Source organism: Anabrus simplex, chromosome 10 (genome assembly GCF_040414725.1).
Source record: "Anabrus simplex isolate iqAnaSimp1 chromosome 10, ASM4041472v1, whole genome shotgun sequence".
Taxonomy (NCBI): domain Eukaryota; kingdom Metazoa; phylum Arthropoda; class Insecta; order Orthoptera; family Tettigoniidae; genus Anabrus; species Anabrus simplex.
In genome coordinates, this window is record NC_090274.1 from 86,195,575 (window position 1) to 86,216,767 (window position 21,193).

The 21,193-nt window shown below is 38.4% G+C and overlaps 1 long non-coding RNA gene across 1 annotated transcript; it reads left to right on the forward strand.

Moving 5' to 3' along the window:
• Window positions 1-4,248: 4,248 nt before the first annotated feature.
• On the forward strand, window positions 4,249-20,799 carry LOC137502332 (uncharacterized). Its single transcript, XR_011018736.1, has 3 exons — window positions 4,249-4,564; window positions 7,878-8,005; window positions 20,719-20,799. It is a non-coding gene; the product is annotated as an uncharacterized lncRNA (long non-coding RNA).
• Window positions 20,800-21,193: the final 394 nt, after the last annotated feature.

Here is a 21,193-nt window from a genome sequence, read left to right on the forward strand (position 1 = left end):
TGGATTCTTTCTGCATTTTTAGTGTGCTAGCTTATCTTCTAGAAAGAACCAAATATTGTCATTAGTACTGGTAGTGGCAGGATAGACAATTTGTTCTTCTGCTGTAATCTGTCTCTCACAAAGTGTTGACAACTCACTACCGTAATCAGATGTTTTTGAGATTGCTCAGAATCTGTCTCATTTCCAAATGTTACCTTCTTAAATCTAGGATCCAGTAAGGTTGCAGATGCTGGGATGTCCATCTTCCCAACTTGTCCTTGTTCTTCAATGTGGTTCCCAATGTAGTTTGTGGCTCCTTGTTCATTAAAGTTACTTGGATCCCTCTGACTAATGGAATTACCTTTTAAATTGTTGGGTATTTTTCTGCAGAAAATTCCTTTTTCAGAAGTTCCACTGGCTTTAATACAGCCACACAGTCTTCAATGGTAGACCACTGCTCTGCAGTAAGGGGTGGTGGACTAGTAGGTAGAGATGTTAAAGCAGCTGAAAGAAATTCTTTCACTTGCAGCAACCTCTCCAGCGTGTAATATATTGAATTCCACCTCGTTACAAGATCTTTCTTCAGTTTGTACTGTGCGACTCCCATTTGTGCTTGAATCCCTCGTAGTTTGTCTGATGCAGTAACACTGGATTTGAAATGGGTTACCAGTGCTCTGCATGCCTTGAGAATGTTGTCTAAGTTGTTTGTGTTGGTCACTGCATTCTGTACAACCAGGTTCAGCATATGTGCTCTACATGGCAGGTGAGGAATATCAAGATTGCTCACTGCAGCTTTTACGTTTGCTCCACTGTCGGTGACAACAGCTACAACTTTGTCCATGATATGCCATTCTTCCAGAACTCTTCTTATGACACTTGCAAGGTATACAGCTGTGTGTTTTGTCTCAAGTTCAATTGTTGCAAGTACCTTTGACAGTAAAATGTATTCACTGTTGAAATAATGGGCAGTGATAGTTAGAAAAGATGTTGTGTTTAAAGAGGTCCAGATATCTGTTGTGATCGATACATATGATGTGAAGTGCAGATTTCTTTGAATATCTGCCTTGTATGATTCGTACAGTTCTGGTCAGATGACGTCTGCTGGGCAATGTGTAACGTGGTTCAATTTCATGAAGTAATTTAATAAATCCCTTGCTTTCAACAATACAGAGAGGTTGTAAATCTTCAGTAATCATTTCACCCACCAGTGAATGGAGTCTTTTCACTTTTTCAGGAGTTAACTCGCCAAATTTGAAGCTCTTATGACGCGAGCCTCGTTTTGAAGTCAGGATTCCTTCAGAATGTTCAGGGATGATCACAGATGGAAGTTGACGGTTGTTGGTCACACTGAGATATTTTTTTCACTAAAGGATTATCTATATTTAATACATCAATACTATCAACATTATCAGATTGCTGAAAAGCAATGAAATGCTTTCGTTTTAAGCGATCCCTTAAATTTTATGTATTGTTCCGGCACTGAAATTCATTTCTGCAAATTAAGCATTTCGCATAAAATTCTGAAGTTTTGCTAAAATGTTGCCAAACTGCTGATAAATTTTTTTCTGTTCATATTAGAGTGTATGTTCTACCTGATATACATAAAATACCACACACAGTTTAATTAAAATATCGGCACAACTTGCATTCACAGTACTGTTCAATGCTAAACTGAGAGTAAACCCGCGAGAATTGGTTATTTTCATTGGTTGGGATGGGAAGAGAATTTACATTATGAATTACTGGCATTGTAGTATTGTTAAAAAATAATTAACTTATCAGAAACATACTGACACTTTGCTCTCCAGTTTTTAGGTTGTATGGAGATACAATTTTATAAAATTATTCGGAGAAAATACCGGGAATGTCTATGATTGCCCATGTAATGCAGGGAATAACTTTTACGGACCGTCATTGGATACTGTTTAAAATTCGCGCCACCGTAATACAATTGCATTGATTCCTATAGTTTCCGTAACATTCGACTTGCGTGCTATCATTTTGAGCGAAGTGGGAGCAACTACAGCAGGAGAATTCAGTATCATATAAACCGAATGAAACATCGAATGTTGTTGAAAACAATCGAATGAAACGGTAGTTTGCGACTATCGAATAATTCCCATCGCTAGGTAGCAGTCATCAGTGTGGTGCACGTTGGAGAGTGGACGTGCTAGTATATTACTCAGTGTGGTGTGCGAGTAGCTTCCTTGGGAGCGGTACGAGGTTTTGTATTATATGTCTTAAATTCTAACTCCCTCCCCACATTATGGCGGAGTCGAGTGGGGGACAGAGTATGGAGGAGTTGATATTCGTGAGTACTCTATGGAAAATACACTTGTGTTAAATGACCCAACCCCATCGGATCGTCACCGTGCTTCCTCTACTAAGGTTGATGTGTATGCTCTTAAACCTGAAACGCAGACATACGATGATCCACATAAAGGCCCCTATCTAGTATTTGTGGAGGCCATTGATGAATGTAAGAAATTGGGCAGTATACATCCCATGGCCTTAGGAAAACTATTTTATGACCGTAAATTTGAGGGTGTTACTCAAATTGCTAGGCGAGCTCGCCATTGGATTCAAATTGAGTTTCAGACAAGCACAAAAGCTAATAACTTTCTCACCAATCCTATCTTAAAGGAAAAAATCTTAAAGCGTTTATTCCTTATGCGTCACTATATAAGATCGGAGTTATTCGAGGGGTTGATAAAGATTTGTCCGTAGAGGAAATTTGTCAGGTTGCTGAATCGACCGCCCCTATCGTTGGAGCTCAGAGAATGAACCGACGCTCCGTTCAGGATGGCCGGGTCAGTTATATTCCAACTGGCACCATTAAACTCACGTTTCGTAGCCAGACTTTACCTGCCTTCGTTTCCATTTATCGGGTTCGTACCCAGGTCGACCCATTTGTCTTTCAACTATCTGTAGGCGATGCCAACGATATGGCCATACCAGAAAAACCTGTAGGGCTCAAATCCCTCGATGTGCCAATTGCGCACAAGATCATGAAACTACAGTATGTACAACTCCTGCCAAACTTCGTCTCAATTGTTCCCGGGAGCATTCAGTAGGATCTTTACAATGCCCAGAACATAAACGACAACAGGATATGAAAAAAAAAAGCAGGCTTTGGAAGTTTCTCCTTTATCCTCAGAGTCCTTTTTCACCCCAGTGTCCAATAGATTCAACCCCCTTTTGACCATACAACATTTTCCTCCACTCCAGAAATCTGCGCCGGTTCTACAAAATCAGCAGCCCAGAAAACGTAAATTTACGGCGGTTGTATCATCACCCACCCCGAGTCCGGATAGGTCTCCAGGTTATGATGTTCAGGGATATCGTGAACTCCTCAAAATACCTCCCTCGGCTACACCTGCAATATCTCCCAAAGTCTCTGTATCCGGGACGAACATTTCAGTTCCTTCCAAGCAGGCTGTGTCGCCTGAGACCGCAAAGCCAGAAACATCCCGGGCTTCGAATCCGGTTTTGAAATTAATTCCAGTTATTTCCGACAAACTAGGGGCGTATGCTAAGGAGCTGAGCACGATGCCACATGGTCAAAAAGGCTCCTTACTCTGCAGGAGGAAGTTGTGGCTCTTTTAAACAACCTGGAATCTTATGTTGCTTCACAGACTAGGTCTCCCAGGAATGCCAGTAGTCATGTAACCAAATAACACGAACTCCCTCCGATACTTGCTTTATATCTACCTAATGTCCTAGTCATTCATATTCTCGCGGTACCCAATATATAGGCGAGTTAGATACTCGATATCTAGCCGTCGTCCCCTTATTCATTTCTTTTCTGCCACCCACCCAGTCCAGTAGTTTAGATACCTTTATCTCTAACCTCGGTGTTGACCCGGTCTGTTTGTGTTTCGTAGAAAGTCGCCAAGTACCGGTCGCTTTGGCGTGAAGATTAGTCCCCTTGTGTCCTTGTGTTTTTCCTGTGTAGTCGTTTTGTTGTTTCATTCCTTAATTTCCCACATTTCTTACACGTTTGACTTTATTTGTCCGCCTCCTCCATACTTGTTTTTTTTAAAATTCTAGGTTACGTGGCTGGGTGTACCGCTCTCAAGCGAAGCCCATAAAATTATTGTGACAAGACAAGACAAGGTAGCAGTCTATATCTTTCATGATTGTCGTTGGTACGCACGCCATGTATTTTCTGTCTTGTGGTTTTGTGTAATGGTTGGTCTTGGTTGTCCCAGATGACTTTTGACTTCTATCCATGTGCAGTAGTTAGCTGGAGATAAGTGAATTATACCGGATGTGTATGTATACGGTCGAGGAACGAAGCACTGTTTATAAATTTGTGAGGGGCCGTATTCACCATTTCCGGTTTACTTTCGAAGTGCTTGGCTTGTCGTTATTTAATGTTCGAATTAATTTGCTTTGTGCTGTGCATCTCGGACATATTGCGGCTGCTTCTGCCGGTTTATTCTGTGGATTGCGCTGTTTCCGTTAATATTTTCTACATCAGGAAATTGCAGTCTCTTACGTTTTACACCGTGTCCAAAGGAGTCTCAATCTTATGCATCTCTATAAGGAACTTTATACCGTACTTTACGTGATAGGAAATAAGGTAAGCTTTATTGTTCAGTTCTCATTTAAACATAAAAGATCAGCGGTAGATAATTCTGTTTTTCAGCCTACTGTAAGGGTGTCTACATTAAATATATCTCAGCTACCATTCCTAGCGATAAAACATGCAAATTTGTTCTAACATGGTACCGAATTGATCCTGAATAGCCTGCTCACGCTCAGTAGTATACACTGGCACCGAAGAGTATTGGCACACCTACTATTATATATACATTCCACACAAATACATGTGATGTCAAAACACTGATATATTTGTTGAAATGTACAGTAGTAAATATAATGTTCTTCGAGTATAATTGGTTTCTCACAGCAAAAATAATAGTTTACAAAACAAAATCAGTTGCTCTACACATCAAAAAAAGTATTGGCACACTTATACATAAATGAAATTAAAGTCTCTGTAATTCACATAACTCAAGTCTAGTAGCCTTTGTGCTTACCGTTGGCACTGATGACAGCTTGTAGACGTCTTGGCATGGAGGGAACCATGTTGCGAGTTATCTCTCGTGAGATCTTTGACCATTCCTCCAACAACACCGTCTGTAGAATAACATTTTCCAACTTTTGTCTCCCAAGTGAGCCCAAAGGTGCTCTATTGGGTTAAGACCAGGGCTTTGCGTGAAGTGAAAACTTTTCTTGGTGCATTATATAGTAACCATTCCCACGTTCACAGAGCCGTATGTTTCGGGTTGTTGTCTTGTTGAAAGCTAAAGATGCCTACAAGACCCAGTTTCTGTGCACTGCTACATAAGTGGTCTTGCAACACATCGGTATATTATGATGATCCACGACACCTTCAATAATAGCCAAGTCACCAATACCAGAAGTTCCCATGCATTCCCAAATGACTATGCTCTCTCCCCCATGTTTTACTGTAGGTAGGGCATGTAGTGATTGGAGCTCTGTATTTCGTTTGCACCACACTTTTACATTTCCATCAGACCCAAACAAGTTAAACTTGGATTCGTCAGAAAATAGCACAGAATTCCAAAATTCAATCGATTTATTGACATAATCTTTGGCGAACTGGAAGTGTTTTTTTCGGCTAATTTCCGAAATAAATGGTTTCTTTCTGGGAGATCTCCCATGAATATCAACTGCGTTCAAAGTAGTCCTAATAGTTTGAGAACTGACCTGTTTGTTGGATGTTGTCTGGATGTCCGATACAATCGACCCTGCATTTTAAAGGACTCCTTTAGTGCAAGGCGAACCAGGCTTTGATGCTTCCTACATGTAGGAACTCTGGGATGTCCAGATCTGTGTGTATTGTTTGTTGTACCTGTCTCTTGCAACTTCTTGATGATTGCCCGCATTGTTGAATAAGTAACAGAAAGTTCTTTACCAAGTTCATGGTAACTTACCCTACGAATGCAAGAAAACCACCAGGGTGTGGAATGACACGGAATGCTCCTTTGCCTTCAGATTTATCCTGACAAGTGAATGACCCATACACTGGCGTCAGGCAAGCGACTGAACTGTTTGTCATCTCCGATTGCACAAATCTGGTATGCACGGCGCTGTCTGTATAGCTCAATAACAAATGACGTACAGTGTGCCAATACTTTTTTGAGCAGGAGAAAATCTTGATTGAATAGATTACATGTGTTTATGTTGTGTTTAGAAAATAGTTTAATATGCATATTTTTTCCTTTATTGAGTAAGGGTTAATGGTATACTTATAATGCTCCTAGTATTTATATAATTGTATTATATGCAAAGCGGAGTCTGTGCCAATATTGTAGGTGCAGTTCCAACAGAAATTCAGAACTTCTTCGGAACTGTGAGTTCTGAATTCAAGCTGTTCTAACTACATTCAGAAGCATTTCAGAGCCCATGCCAGCAGCGTGGGTTCAATACCAGGAACTGCATGTTGTATACATGCACATTTGATTCGACCAGTAAATGGTGTGACTACATGCAGTACTTCTCACTGGAATAGTGAGGTCTTCCATCATCCATTTTTTAACATTTTGTAACAATTCATAGATGCCGTTTATACAGTTCACAAATGCTATTTACTAATTCCAACAAACCATTATTAACAATCACGTCTGGAAGCATTCTGTTTCATGTATGCTCATTAAGATAATTTTGAAGGAGTTCATAGCCAGTTGGAACTGTTCTTGTAACAAAGGAGTTCACAGCCAGTTCAGAACTGTTTGTTTTAGTGGACATACAGTATATACTGTAGCATAATCAGTAATGGTTGCAACTTTCTGGATAAACTTGCCAGTGAGTACCTGGCTATTCTCTATCAAATAATTTGTTTGATCAATAAGGAATCTGGCTGAACTGCTACTGAATTCAACATATTGTATGGAGGCTATGAAAGGGGCTGCTAGCCCAGGTGAGTACTGTGCGTCTAGAGAAGAACTATGGCTATATCTATGTAAGAAACTGGCTTATTAAAATACATAATGCACAGGGGTTCCCCACAATTGTCATTAACATTCAGAATGATTTACATAATTGGTAAGTGTGTTGAATAAGACGGGGCCCACCACTTACTTCCAAAGCTTTGTGGATTGAAAACAAAACTGGATGTACTATATCAAACATTCCTAATAGTGACTTTCAAATTTTATATTGTATCTGAATCTCCGCTGGACTCTAGTATAAAGAGAGTGAGGTTTATATTGAGCAGTACAAAATGTACATGGCCAATAGAGCTAGCGGAGGGACAGGGCACAGGGATTGTGTCTTCACAGTGGCTAAATGTGGATCATTTGCCCTGCAAATTGAGCAATAAATGTATAGTTTTGAAGGTTTGGTTGTAGAATTTCTTTTTTTGTTTGTTACAATTGGCTTTACATTGCACTGACATAGATAGGTCTTATGGTAATGATGGGATAAGAGTGGGAAGGAAGTCGCAGCCCTAGAAAAAGTTTTCTGTGTTTTCCCATTTTTATGCCAAGGAAATGCTGGGACTCTACATTACTCAAGGTGACAGTTACTTGGTTCCCACTCCTAGCCATAATGCCATAAGTCCTATCCGTGTCAGTGTGATGTAAGTAAATAGTAAAAAAAGGAAGGTACATCAAACAAAGTCATTAGACTGCCAGTGTAGTGGGTGATATGTAAGTTGCATAGTCACAGGCTTTTCAAAAGAGGTATGCAAATTAATCCCATTCTGTGGGTGTGGGTTGTTCTGTCATTGAAAATGTTTTTCCCTGAGGTTCATTTTCCATGTAAAACTGGAGGTCCTGTGGCTATGAGCACAGTATCAACAGTCGCCTAAAAGTACAGACTTGACTACAAAACAGCAATAATAGTGTTTGTTGCTCATGTTTCAGTGCAAGGTCCGTGGAATTAATCTACATACCGATAGCATCTAGACCTTCACACGCTCTTTAAAATGGACTTGGAAGTAAAGGTCAAAGAGGAACCAATCTGCTTTGAGGAAACTTCAAATACTTCATGTGTAAGTATCATTCCAGGTAACTTTATAGTGATTACAATTAAACCCTTAGCAGTCGCCTGAGTTTGACTGGTTACATAACTCTACTTTTATCTGATGTTCAGGAGATGTATGATTATCTTGCTGTCTATTCCTAAAGCTCATATATATTTGTATACTAATCTCAAATTGACTAAGTATATTTTTTATGATTATACAAATGCAGAATTTCCAGGTATGCACCTTTTATGTGGCACAGCTGTCTGAAAGCTGACGAAGTGGTTATTCTCTTCATCTCTCTTGGCTTCGTAGCTCTTGTCAGGAAAAATGGCGATCTGAGTAGCTCAGATTGTGGAGGGTTTGCCTTCTGGTTTCAAGTTGACATATTAAATCCTTTATCACCCTGATGGTATTAAAGGTGCTCAAATATATTTGCCTCTTGCAGGAACAATTTCCATCATCTTAGTGTTTTTGAAAACTTTAAAGCTAGTGTTGCACCACATAGAATCAATAAGTGTTAGGCTGGTGAGCAGGTAGTCTTCCTCTGCTTCAATAATTTATAGTAAGAACAGCAAATAATAGCCACGAATTCATGGACATGATGGGAGGTTTGATCCGCTCTTGTCTAAATTCCAGCCCAACACCAACATAGAAAGATTCCGTCTGACATGATATAATGAATTGCACGTTTAGATCATAAGGAGTCAAATAATTCAATGGTAAACCAGTTCATTCTAGAAAGTGTTCTAAGAATAATAAGGCAAAGATATTAACTTTGGTAGTATAATAGTTAATTTTTTAATAGGTCAATGCTTAAGAGGGCTACAACAGAACAAACAGTACCAAGAAACTTTTTATCAATAATTGATTTTTCTAAGTAAATAATCTGACGTTTTAATAAATGTTTGAAGTGTCACGTAACATAAGAATAACCAGTTAACCCCTCAGCGCCGACCTCTATACGTGGTATAGACCCTCTTTTCTTCCGTAGCCGCCGACCTCTATACGTCGTATAGACCCATACATGGTTTCACATTTACGACTATAGAGCGAAGAGTTTTGTAGTTATTGATATGCAAATTGTTTTGTTTCCAAGAAGACATTTTCAGGTTTATCAGTGTTGTAAATAAGAATTGAAAATCGTTATAATGTAGTTGTTTTTGCAAGGTTAATTATTTGTCAAATAAGTCTGAGCACTAATTTCTGCTTTTTTTAAAGTCCGTTTGCTTCATTCTTTCCCACAGAATAAAATAAAGAAATGATGATCTGAGAAGTTTGTCTTTTCTCGTGATATTCTTTGCTCTATTTGTACATTGGGAGTGCGGTTTATTTATTAAATTTGTCTTTATTTCTCAGCTCGTAATATTTTCGTAACTCTCCACGAGCGCTCTGTGTAGGAATCAGCAAGTGCAGCTTTCTGTCATACGATTCGAGAGCCAGTTGTTCATAGTATATATCTCGCTTGAAAGACAATGTCTCAACCTTTCATATGAAATAAGTATCGAGTTGGTTTGTTTCGCACACAGTAAGTGTTATTCCCTTCATTCAGTTTCGTCCTGCTGCTATCGGTCTCGCTGTAGCTTTATCAGTCCGTGTGGCGCGCCGCGCTCAGCCGTGGTTTGACTGACAGTAACGTGCTTGGAATATTGTATAATTCAGATGAACGTTTAGTCGGAAGTAGTAGTGACAGTATTAGCAGCACTGATAATGAAACAGATGATGTGGCAGTGGTAAATGATGAGAGTGACGATGAGGAGGAAACAGTACTTGGAAATTTCGTGTAGGAGACTATAGATAATTATACAGGTCAAAGGAAACTTTTCAACAGTGAATTATGATTCCTAAATTCTCTAATAATATTCACACATGTCACAGAGATAAATATTGAGCAATTAGGGGTACCTTATCGGAGCAGCTGGTGAAAGGCTTGTTTACAAAATACGCTCGCTCGGGCGGGGAAAGAAATATTCAAGGCCGGCGCGCATCAGATTATACAGTTCCAAGGTTGCAGAAAAGACATTTTATCAGGAAATTAGCACCGAAGAGTGAGAAATCCAAACCTTAGAGACGTTGTATCGTGTATAAAAAACACGACGAAAAGAAGACATCGGTGTACTGCTGCCAGGAGTGTAACTTGGGTCCCTGTTTCGAAGAGTGCTTCGAACTCTTATCATTCGGAACTAAATTATTAAGGAAATGTGAAACAATTATGTAATTATCTGCACGTACATAGTTCTGTCATAAGAAATTCCAAGTTTCGTGAATATCGGTCTACTCTTATACTTGTAGTAACGTTGTAAGTGAATCAATGTATTTCAGTCGCGCGTAGTTGAAATCTCATCCGGCCGCGGGGTAGGAAGCTCTTTAAATGTCTGCGACGCTGAGGGGTTAAACTATTTATAAATGTTCTAATGTGTTCCATTACAACAAACATTATCAAGAAATAGGCATTATATGTGTATGTGTTAAAAATAATGGTATATATTGATGTCGTATGTATAGATGAATAATATTAGACCTTAAGTTATGGGGAATATTGATTTATGATGTAGAAATCGCTAATGAAGTGAGTTGGGGCTCCCGAAACATGTACAAGTGAAATAATTGTACAAAATTAGAAACTGGTAATATATTGACAGGGCAGACCAAACCATCACATGTAGTATATTACAAGCTGGATGTCATTCATTGTTATTGGAAATAGTGGATAGTTGTTGGCATGGAATCTTGTATTCAATATTTTTCCCCATGGATAAATTAATGATTGGTTACATAACACTAATTATTTTCAGTGTAAATTAACTGAACCGGCCCTATTCTTTAAAGAATGAGCACCTTTATGTTACTTAGAAGGCCCCAGTAAGATTTCCAATGAGTTCGAGATATCAGTACCTGAAACTTAATGCTTGTTCTGGATCCTATTAGTGCTATGGACTTTCCTTCATTAGGTAAAATTACTACAGTGACATTTGGGTTACTTTTCGAGATAAAATTACTGGTGGTCACTTGTCAGTTCCTTTTCGCCTAAAATCATGTGGGGGTCGTTTCCATTAATGCAGTATTGATAATTCTATATTATCCTCTTTGGCACAAACAGATTTAAATTTAACTTTTATATGGGAAGCTTGTTCATTATTGATTTTTACTCATCTTTTCTCGTGATTAAAAAGATTTCATAATGTTGATGGACAACTTTGGTAATTGGATTTTCTAGTGTCACAATATTCTTAAGGCTTCTTAAAGTGTTGCTTTAGAGTTTGCACAGATGGATAAATCTAGGGGAGTACTATAATTTTTCCCTGTTATTGTCAGGAATTAACAGGGGTCATGTGGATAGTGAGATGGTTAAGTACTACATTGAAATGAAAAGTCACCTTATACTGTATTTAAAAACCAGTTAATTGCAAAATTGTTGACCACCTCTTTTTCCACCGTGATATTACATCACTGGTATCACCTGGCCTGAGTGTGTGGTTGTAGGTACTGCAACAGCTGTGTTAATGTTCCACAACTGAAGGAATGTTATAACAACCTTATTATTCTTTTTTATAGAAACAAATTCCTGCAGGATTTCATTAATTATCTTACAAGCAAGTGTACAGGTTTAGAGTGATAGGGCAGGCCATGATGTTAATGTGATAAAAGAATTGTAGTAAATATTAGTTCAACTAGAGTGCTATCCCTAAGACCTGTTAATGGGTGAAGTGCACTGTCATGGTTACAGACATAACCTAGATATGTGCTAATTACATACTGTAAAACTGTTTAGTTCAGTGATCAATCATTATTTTCAGCATAATTACATCAGAGTTTAAATGTTTAGCAGTTTTCAATGATGTCACAGACCAGTATGGCCCTCCACAGCAATAGAATAGTAATCCCTGGTATTGAATGATTATGAATGAACAGTAGAACACTAGAAATCCTCTGTTGTCTTGTTCAGGGTAAAAATACTAAAATAGTTCAATTTTGCAGTTACTGTTACCCGCCTGTTAATACGAATGCCGTGAGGGGAATAAATTGAAATTTTTTCATATCCGTTTATTACGTAGTATTCTGCACCAAGCCACTCATTCCTGATACTCGGGTGACAAAATTTCTGTGGAAAACACTGCACTAGTTAGAGAAGAAACTGGTAGGACAGGATAAATTTACATGGAAACCTGCATCATTCTACTCCATAGACCATGAGCCATGCATATTAGTAATGACTGTAATCTACATAAATAAAATTGTCACAACTGGGTAAATATATATTGATTATTTTGGCAGCATCTTCTTTTAATTCTCCATTTCAGGTCTAATAATGCTACCTAAATATTTTTTACCTTAGGGGGTCTCGCCTATTTCTTGTTGTTGTTTGAGTACTTGTAACTGAAAAACTACTGGCTGTATTTGAACCCACATTTAGAATCCTCTTATCCATGGATAGTTTTTAGGTTCAATATCATTTCAACATCCTTGAATTGACTGTGGATTTATGTGAAGACTGAAACAATGATTTTACTCTCCCAAAAAATATACATGGCCAACCCTTTTGAAATCTACCAACCTTACTGGAAATCTAATTGTAAAACTTCCTGCTCATGTACACTATTTTGATAGGAGGATTAATGAGGGAGATATCTTTTCAGGCTGCCTTACAATCTTAACTCCTAAAGCAAATAGCCTGTGAGAAACATTCTTTCTACCTGACAGGAACTTCACATTTATTGTAAATCACTTAGATTGAATAATTTTTTATATCCACATGAAACAGTAGACGTGCTGTCATAATAGCACTTTGAGGAATCTCATGAGTTAGACTCTTCATGAGAGTGAAAGCTACTGGGACAGTCATCAGCATCCTCCTTCGCATTTTCAGAAGTCACTGATGTGGACTAGTCACCTCACCTGACAATGTTCTCAACCTCACAAATCATCCAACTTTCCCATGATACACTTCCAGCACCCGTGTTAATGGTCAGTCGATCCAGTTCTTTCCCATCAGCTGCAACCAGCACCACATCCTCTTATCCAGTGTTTGTAGACATCGTATTCAGCTCCTGGATCAAATGACTTAGGTACTCTTCTCAAAATCTTGTTGCAACTGTAGTAGAAATCAACATCTCCTTGATAAGTTCACAGAATCCAGTTGATCTAAATCTAGTATTCCCATGCAGACATTTTCTTGCAAAATACTTGAAGGTGAAAGTTATTTGAGATCTTCAGGCTTCTCAGGCAAGTAGGCAAGAGGACAGGAATCAACGACGGCTTCACACTTCCACAGTAGTGTCGTCAACTCTTCACAGCACAGTGAAGCTCTCCCGAAGACACATCTCAAATTTCTCTTTACTATCTGAATCAGACTTTGCCACTGACCACCCCACCAGCCTGCTGTGGGAGGGTTAATTCTGTACTGTATTTGCTGCATTGTGGACTCTCTTTCTGTGTGGTGTTAGTCGACAGTTCAAAACAAATTACCTGTACCATTGAAATTTGTTCCATTTTTGTTGTAGAAACTTTTGGTCTTTCTCATCGAGTGATGAACTGTGGAATACTCAGTAAAAATCCATTCGTTATGAAATTGCTGACCTTTTCAAGTGCACTGCCCTGAACACAGCAAATGTAAAGAACATAATCCACCCCTTCCTTTTTACTTTCAGTATCAAGAGTCCAGCACCTCAAATACCGATAGAGTTCCTGAATCAGCAACCGCCTTCTTAGCTTTGTGCCGTTTTTCATCTCACACATCTTGACATCATCGTCTGGCTTCTCCTTCATCCTTGTATAACAGAAAATCTTTCACGCAAATGCAGCAGTAACATGCGAGTGCCAACATTTAATATTCTACCACCCACTGGCCCCTCTCTAAACCCGAACACAACAGAGAAAATAAGTTCAATTAAGTTTGGACTTTTGCCATACAGTCATTCAGTGACAACTTCCTCTTCCTTTTACTGGATGTGTCGAATATGGGCCTAATTCGCATCGTTGCACTGTCCTTAATTACACCCTGATGAGGTAAAATGTAGCCTTTACCTCTAGCCCCTTCATAATGTCTCTCTTCAACAATACCATCTTTAGCCCATTCTTCCAGTACAGCATCATACACTTCAAATTAATTCTCATGAATAATTTTCTCAGTTATAGTACACAGTCTTTTTCTGCAACATTGCTGTGTCATATATTACTTGCAATCCCTATTGTTTCTCAACTCTTGTGTCAAGAGGGCAATGATATTGGTGAATTTACTCTTAAGGAATTGGAAAGGATGGTAGATATACTCCTTTGTAATAAAGCAGCAGGAATATAGGAAATTAGGCCTGAAATGGTGAGGTATAGCAGGAAGGAACGGTTGAAATGGCTTCATAAAATAAGATTATAATGCAGTGTTAGTAAGGCACCTTCAGATTGGATGAATGCTGTAATTGCACCTACCTATAATCCATCAAAGAAGAAGGAATGCAACAGTTATCAAGGTATCTTAATAATCAGTATACCAGGCAAGGTGTTCAATGGCATCCTTGAAGGGAGGGTGAGATAAGTGATTCAGAGGATGTAGGATGAATAGCAGTGAAGTTCCAGGCTATAAAGGGGCTGTCAGGATTGTATTTTCTCTATTAGCCAGAATTTTGAAAAATCTTTGTTGTTCGTAGTTTACATAGATCATCTGCTAAGAGGTAGAAAGTGGCAGTAAGGTGAAAATTTAGTAAGCAATCTGGCGTATGCTGACAACTTTATCTTAATGGCAGATTTTGCCCAAAGCCTGCGATCTACTGTCTTGTAACATGAAAATAGGTACAATGAGTATGGCATGAAAATTAGCCTTTCTAAGACTAAATTGATGTCAGTAGGTAAGGCATCCAAGATAATTGAATGTCAGATTGGGATGTGAAGTTGGAACAGGTAGATAATTTCAAATATTTTGGACGTGTGTACTCCCAGGTTTATAATGTAGTAAGTGAACTGAAATCAAGCTAATGCAGTCTGCTCACAGTTTCAATCAACAGTATTCTGGAAGAATGAAGTCAGCTCCTGGACGATACTATCTTAACATAGGTGTTTTTCAGACCAACTTTGCTTTACGGGGGTGAAAGCTCGGTGGACTTAGGATAACTTATTCACAACATAGAAGTAACAGACATGAAAGTAGCAAGAATGATTGCAGGTAAAACAGGTGGGAACAATGACAGAAGGGTACTTGTTATGAAGACATAAAGGCTAAGTTAGAATTGAACTGAATGAATGAAGCTGTAATCATGAAGCGAAACGTGGTGGGGTCATGTGAGGTGAATGGAGCAGGATAGTTTACATAGGAGAATGATGGAGTCGGTTATGGAGGGTAAGAGGAATACAGGGAGACCAAAGTAATGATGATTAGACTCGGATTTTAATGATTTAAAAATCAGAGATATAGAACTAGTTTGAAATAGGGGGATTGTTGTGGTGATTTGTACATTCACAGAGGCCTGCAGACTGAACACCAGAAGGAACAACAGTCTATAATGAATATATATGTATCTATTCCTTTAACAGGGCATTTCATAATGTGCTCATGGGTAACAATTGCATTAGCACAGAGTCTATGTTTGCCGCTATTGATAGGATGGCCTGAAGTTATCTGGAAGATTCCTCTGTTCTTTATGCAGTACATTGCCTTATTACATGATATACAAAAATGCTATCTGATTTGAGTGTTGGTTCACTTTTAGTTCACCTCCTTGATGGTGATTTTTGATCAGTCAGCCCCCTTACAAAAGAGTCTTGCTATTTGAATAAGAATGGAACTAAATTTTCAAGGAATGGTCCTTCTCATCTTAATTTAGCCATTCAGAATGTTGTTAATAATAATAATAATAATAATAATAATAATAATAGTGGCCTGTTGCAGATTTTTTTAACTGACACCTCTAGAAAACATGCACTGAGGCAAAGAACAATAAATGTGTCATGTGTTCCATACTGTGCATCTCAACCATGATGATAAGTAAAGGATATGTTTCATGTAGACTCATTACGCTGCACCATTCTACATGTATCAGTGCTTGTGCAATACAAAGGAATTATACCTTTATAGGACTCTATTAGATCCTCATATTCAATACAAGATATGAATTGCATTATTGGGGTGTCTGTGTTTTCCGCTATTGGCAGCTTGGCCTGAAGTTATCGGTGAAGTTATCCAGGAGTTTTTGTTGATTAGGAGGATGTAATAAAGTCTTTTAGGTGTATAATTCATTACTGCCAGTACGAACATGAGCTGATGTTATGTAACACTGCAAAAGACGCAAATACTGCACATATTTAATTAATTTAATTTAATTAACACACTATTGAGTTAAAAGAAGATATATGATGGTTCAACCTTTCAGTACTATTAAAATTTTTACATTCCTACTTAATTATAATTGGTGTCAACCTTTATTCTTGATCATATTTTGTTTACCTGTGCATTGTCTTTTATACTTTTTACTGAGCAGCTGAAATTTCAACACACAGTGCTCTCTGAAATGCTTTAGTGCTTCACAAACAGCAACTGATGGAATCATTTAAACTTCTCATTTTATTTACCTGTGCATTGTCTTTTATATTTATTTGTGATTGGCTGATGATGGCCAAGGATAATGGTCGACACCGGTACCAATCGTAATTAAGTAGGAATGTAAAAATTACATTTCGTATTTTAATAGTATTGAAAGTATATAGTATATCTTCTTTTATCAAAATAGTGAACTCACCTCAATATGAAACACTATGAAATTCTTATCTCTTAATATTTTACACACTGCTTGCAATATAATCAACATATTCACTATATAAAGAAAGGACTACATAGTTGGTGAATTAATCTTGATCATGTCTATCAAAATACATTTCTTGTTGAATTCTCTGTACAAGACCAGGGTTCAATAAAACAGTACCTTTCAAAAACACATATTACAATTACAAGACAGGTTGATCTGACCAGTAAAGAAAATTAAATTGCTTATGGCTTTCCGTGTTGAGAGTATATGAGGACAAGTTAATCTTGCCAGATGCAGGTCTTTTCATTTGACGCCAGTAGGCGACCTGCGCGTCTTGATGAGGATGAAATGATGATGACGACAACATATACACCCAGCCCCCATGTCAGCAAAATTAGCCACTTACGGTTAAAATTCCCGACCCTGCCGGGAATCGAGCCCGGGACCCCTGTGACCAAAGGCCAGCATGCTAACCATTTAGCCATGGAGCCAGACAATCTGACCATTGAGACACTTCCTGTATACAGCTTTGAGTTGACCAGAATTTTATATCCATCTTAAACTCTATGTGAGGATGTATCCTAGTACAGAATCCTCTCCCCAGACTTACGTTCTGCAAGACCTTGTACAATTAACAAATCAGAAATGATACCATTCATTGCAGTTATTTTCTTAGTGTTACAGAGGTACGAACCATCAGTTAACATAATATTATTAGGATAACTTATGCATTCTTCAATATCAGTACAGTTTTTGTCCTGGTTGGAATATCTGTTTGCAGCCTTGGTTCACTTACCCGTAAGACGCCTTGAATTTATTAAATGAAATGCAAAATTTAGGAACATTGCAACCTGAATGGTACTTTCACAATCAGTAAACGCTTCAAGGCCTAGATCACTGCAAAATTTAAGGGTATAACCCACACAATTACTGCAGGTTTATGCACCTAAGGAAATGTTTATCTTCTGTCTCACCCACTCTAAATTATTTCTCCTTAATCTATAACTAGTGTGCAGGCCTTTCACTTCCTGTAATAGTACCAAGTTCTTCCAGGTATTTCACCTCAGTAATATTTTCTTGGTCTGGAGCACTACCATCTACAAAGACCTGCTTTTCTGCAGCATCAAGGAAAGTTAATGCCTTTTGCTCTAACTCTGCTGGATGTGGAAATAAACACTGGGGAGTTCAGTCCAACAGACTTCATTCCTACGGCTATTAGTCACAATCCCATCACAGCTGCTGACTATATGATTTTTTTGTATGAGCCCTCCACAAACTGGTATTTTTGAGCTCCTGTTCAGTGTTGCCACCATAAAGTCTAATACTTCCTTGTCCACTTCATACTCATCAGTGTCTAAGTATACCTGAGCTAAGTCACCATGACACAAAACTGTTTATTGTCCCGCACCGAGTTCTTAACAGCCGTTTTATTAAACATCTGAGTTCCGAGGATTGATTGTGAACTAACTTCTAACTGCTAACTTCTTCTTTCTTTAAAAAGTATCCTCGTGAAACCTGGACTGCCATCATTAGATGTTGCCCAGTGAGAAATATTTTGAGGATGTGGTGGTGTAAAAATTTCCTGAGGTATCGGTAACCATAGAGATACTGGGGATATCGATGCATGGTTGGGTTGGCCTGAAGCCTGACAAGGTCTTGGATCACCTCTTGGAAATAGCTACCCAGAACATTGAGACCGGAACCATTATGTTTCTTGTGAAGACCTTCAATGATTTCTTGCTGATGGAAGACTTTCCTCCTGTTCCTCTTTGTTTGCTTTGCTATGATTTTAGCCGTTTTATTTTTCTGGTAGCCTGCATCAATTACTGCTTTAATTAGGGATGGGGCAAAAGCTTTAGATTTAGTCATAGGTTTGGTGATTTAAAAAATAACATTTTAAAACAGCGTCACCCAGATCACTACAATTTTAAGTTGCATCATAAATAGGAGCAACAAATGGTTAGGAAGAGATAATTTATATCTGTTTAATAGTCTCACTTAAATTTTAACAGGTGGCATCTGGTGGGTTTTCTTGGTTACGTTTTATTGGCAGTGAGCACTCTATTTTTCCTTGTTTGCAAATGTGAGGGAAAATAAAATGCTTAGAACCATGTCATGTTTGGCAGAAATAGCCACTGGTCATTTGATACATGTACTTAACTTCAAAGTATGCAGAGCATAAATGACTTTACTGGGTGGGATAAAATTTCTTTTTTCATCCTCACAACCCATTGTTGAGTTAATTCCTTGGTCTTTGAAAAGGAAATCAGAAACATGGTCACTGAATAATAACTCTGTCTCACAGTACTTCCTCTGTTTAAACATTAAAATGGGTTTAATATGAAACTGGAATTGCAAAAGCAATGTCAGTTATAATTCAGTAACACTTAGTTAAAACAAAATGTATTCTTGGATTAGTTACACTGATCAGTGCAGTCGTATGCTGAACATAGGCTGGCATTCTTGGGACAACAATCTGACCTTTTGCTTTTCAATAAATATGAAGTCCTGTCCCAAGGCACAATATATCTATATTGAGCAAGTGGCCATGCGGTTAGGGTCATACAGCTGTGAGCTTGTATTAGGGAAATAGTGGGTTAAACCCACTGTTGGTAGCCTTAAGGTTTTTTCCATTTTCCTCTTTTTGCGGCAGGAAAATGCTGGGGCTGTACCTTAATTAGGGCCGTGGTCAGTTTCTTTCCACTCCTAGCCCTTTCCTATCGCTGCCAAAAGACCTATCTGTGTCGGTGCAACGTAGAGCAAGTTGCAATATCCCTGTCAGCTGACCAAATGTACTCGTGCCTTCACAAGGAGGACTGATGTTAGGCATACAGGCCCAGCCTGTATTGTAGATAACCTATAGGTTGTGGTTCATGTTGTTTAGGGCTTATGACTTGATGACTTCCATATGAGGTGGCCTGCTCTAATCCATCTCTGGTGCTCAATGCCTGTTGTCTTCTGGATTGGCCCAGAACAAGTTTGTCACTTGTATTTAGGGTCTCAGTTTCATCCTTGGCTCTTACGATATGAAAGTGACTGAGATATGAGCAGTATGGGTAACAGCATTTCTAATACAGCCAGATCCTATAGGAAAAGGTGTGAAATAGCTGGTCTGTGTGTACAGTTCAGTGGATATGAGAGACTGTTATGTAACAGCACTGTCTTGCTGGAAGAGGAAAGCAATGTGAAACTACCTTACTCTTCATATCCTTAGTTCGCCTCCCCAGTGACACCTTGCTCTGTATTGCAGCTGATGGCAAAGGTTTTGAGGATCCTCCCTGCCTTCAGGCGGAGTACTTCATATACAAGAAGAAATTTGTAAGATACATTTTCCTGCTGAGTTTTATTAGCTGGTACAGGATGTGAAAGATAACAGTGATAAATTGTGAAGTTCTTAATATTTCAGAATTCGTTTGTATATAATGAGCAGATTATTTGACCGGGTGAGTTGGCCATGCGGTCAGGGGCACGCAGCTGTTAGCTTGCATCCCGGAGATAGTGGGTTCGGATCCTACTGTTGGCAGTCCTGAAGATGGTTTTCCGTGGTTTCCCATTTTCACACCAGACAAATGCTGGGGCTGTACCTTAATTAAGGCTGTGGCCGCTTCCTTCCAACTCCTAGGCTTTTCCTGCCCCATTGTCGCCATATGACCTATCTAAGTTGGTGTGACGTAAAGCAACTATGAAAAATTTAAAAAAGCAGATTATATGTAAGTATGTCTGTACATTTTCCTGATCATTCAGTGTTATTTTGAAAGGTATTATATTATATAATTGTTCTACTCTTCAAAAATAACTCTGAGCCTTTAAATAGGACATTCCTCCACTCCTGAAGTTCTCTTAGTTGTCATGCTTTTATGGATACTCAACATGGTGATTTTCTGATAATGAAGATTTGGAACTGAAACTGTCCCATTTACTAGGAAATGATGAATTGTTAAGCCCACTCATATATAAATATATTTCCAGATGTGTCTGGAAAATTTGTCTAATATATTTACTTTTCCACAGGACAATCACAAAATTATATCAGAAGAGGTACATTTGAAAGAAGAACCAAAATCAGAGTTGGCAGTGCCAAGAGAAACACAGGTGAACACATTTGAAGTAATCTATTATTTTGATGACATTTTTCTGATAACGGAGATTTTTACAAACTGCTGAATAGACTTAATTGAGCAACTTCTCATTTTAAAGCAGACATTTTGAAGATGCTTGGAAAGATGTATAGTGAGGTTTCCAATACTTTTAAACAATTTTCATATTTTCTTCATGTAGTTCAAAATGTAATGCTAGGATATGTATAGCAGCTATTATTGTTCAGAGTCCCTCCACTGCATAGCATCTTGTGGCTGGTTTCTTCATGGTTACTGCTACCTTATCCTAACCAGATTTAGGCTATGAGCATGGCTATCTTTCTTTCGTCATGTGCCGAAGAGCTCCAACCCATTTCTTCAAAATGTTTATCCGAGATGCCAGTCTTCTT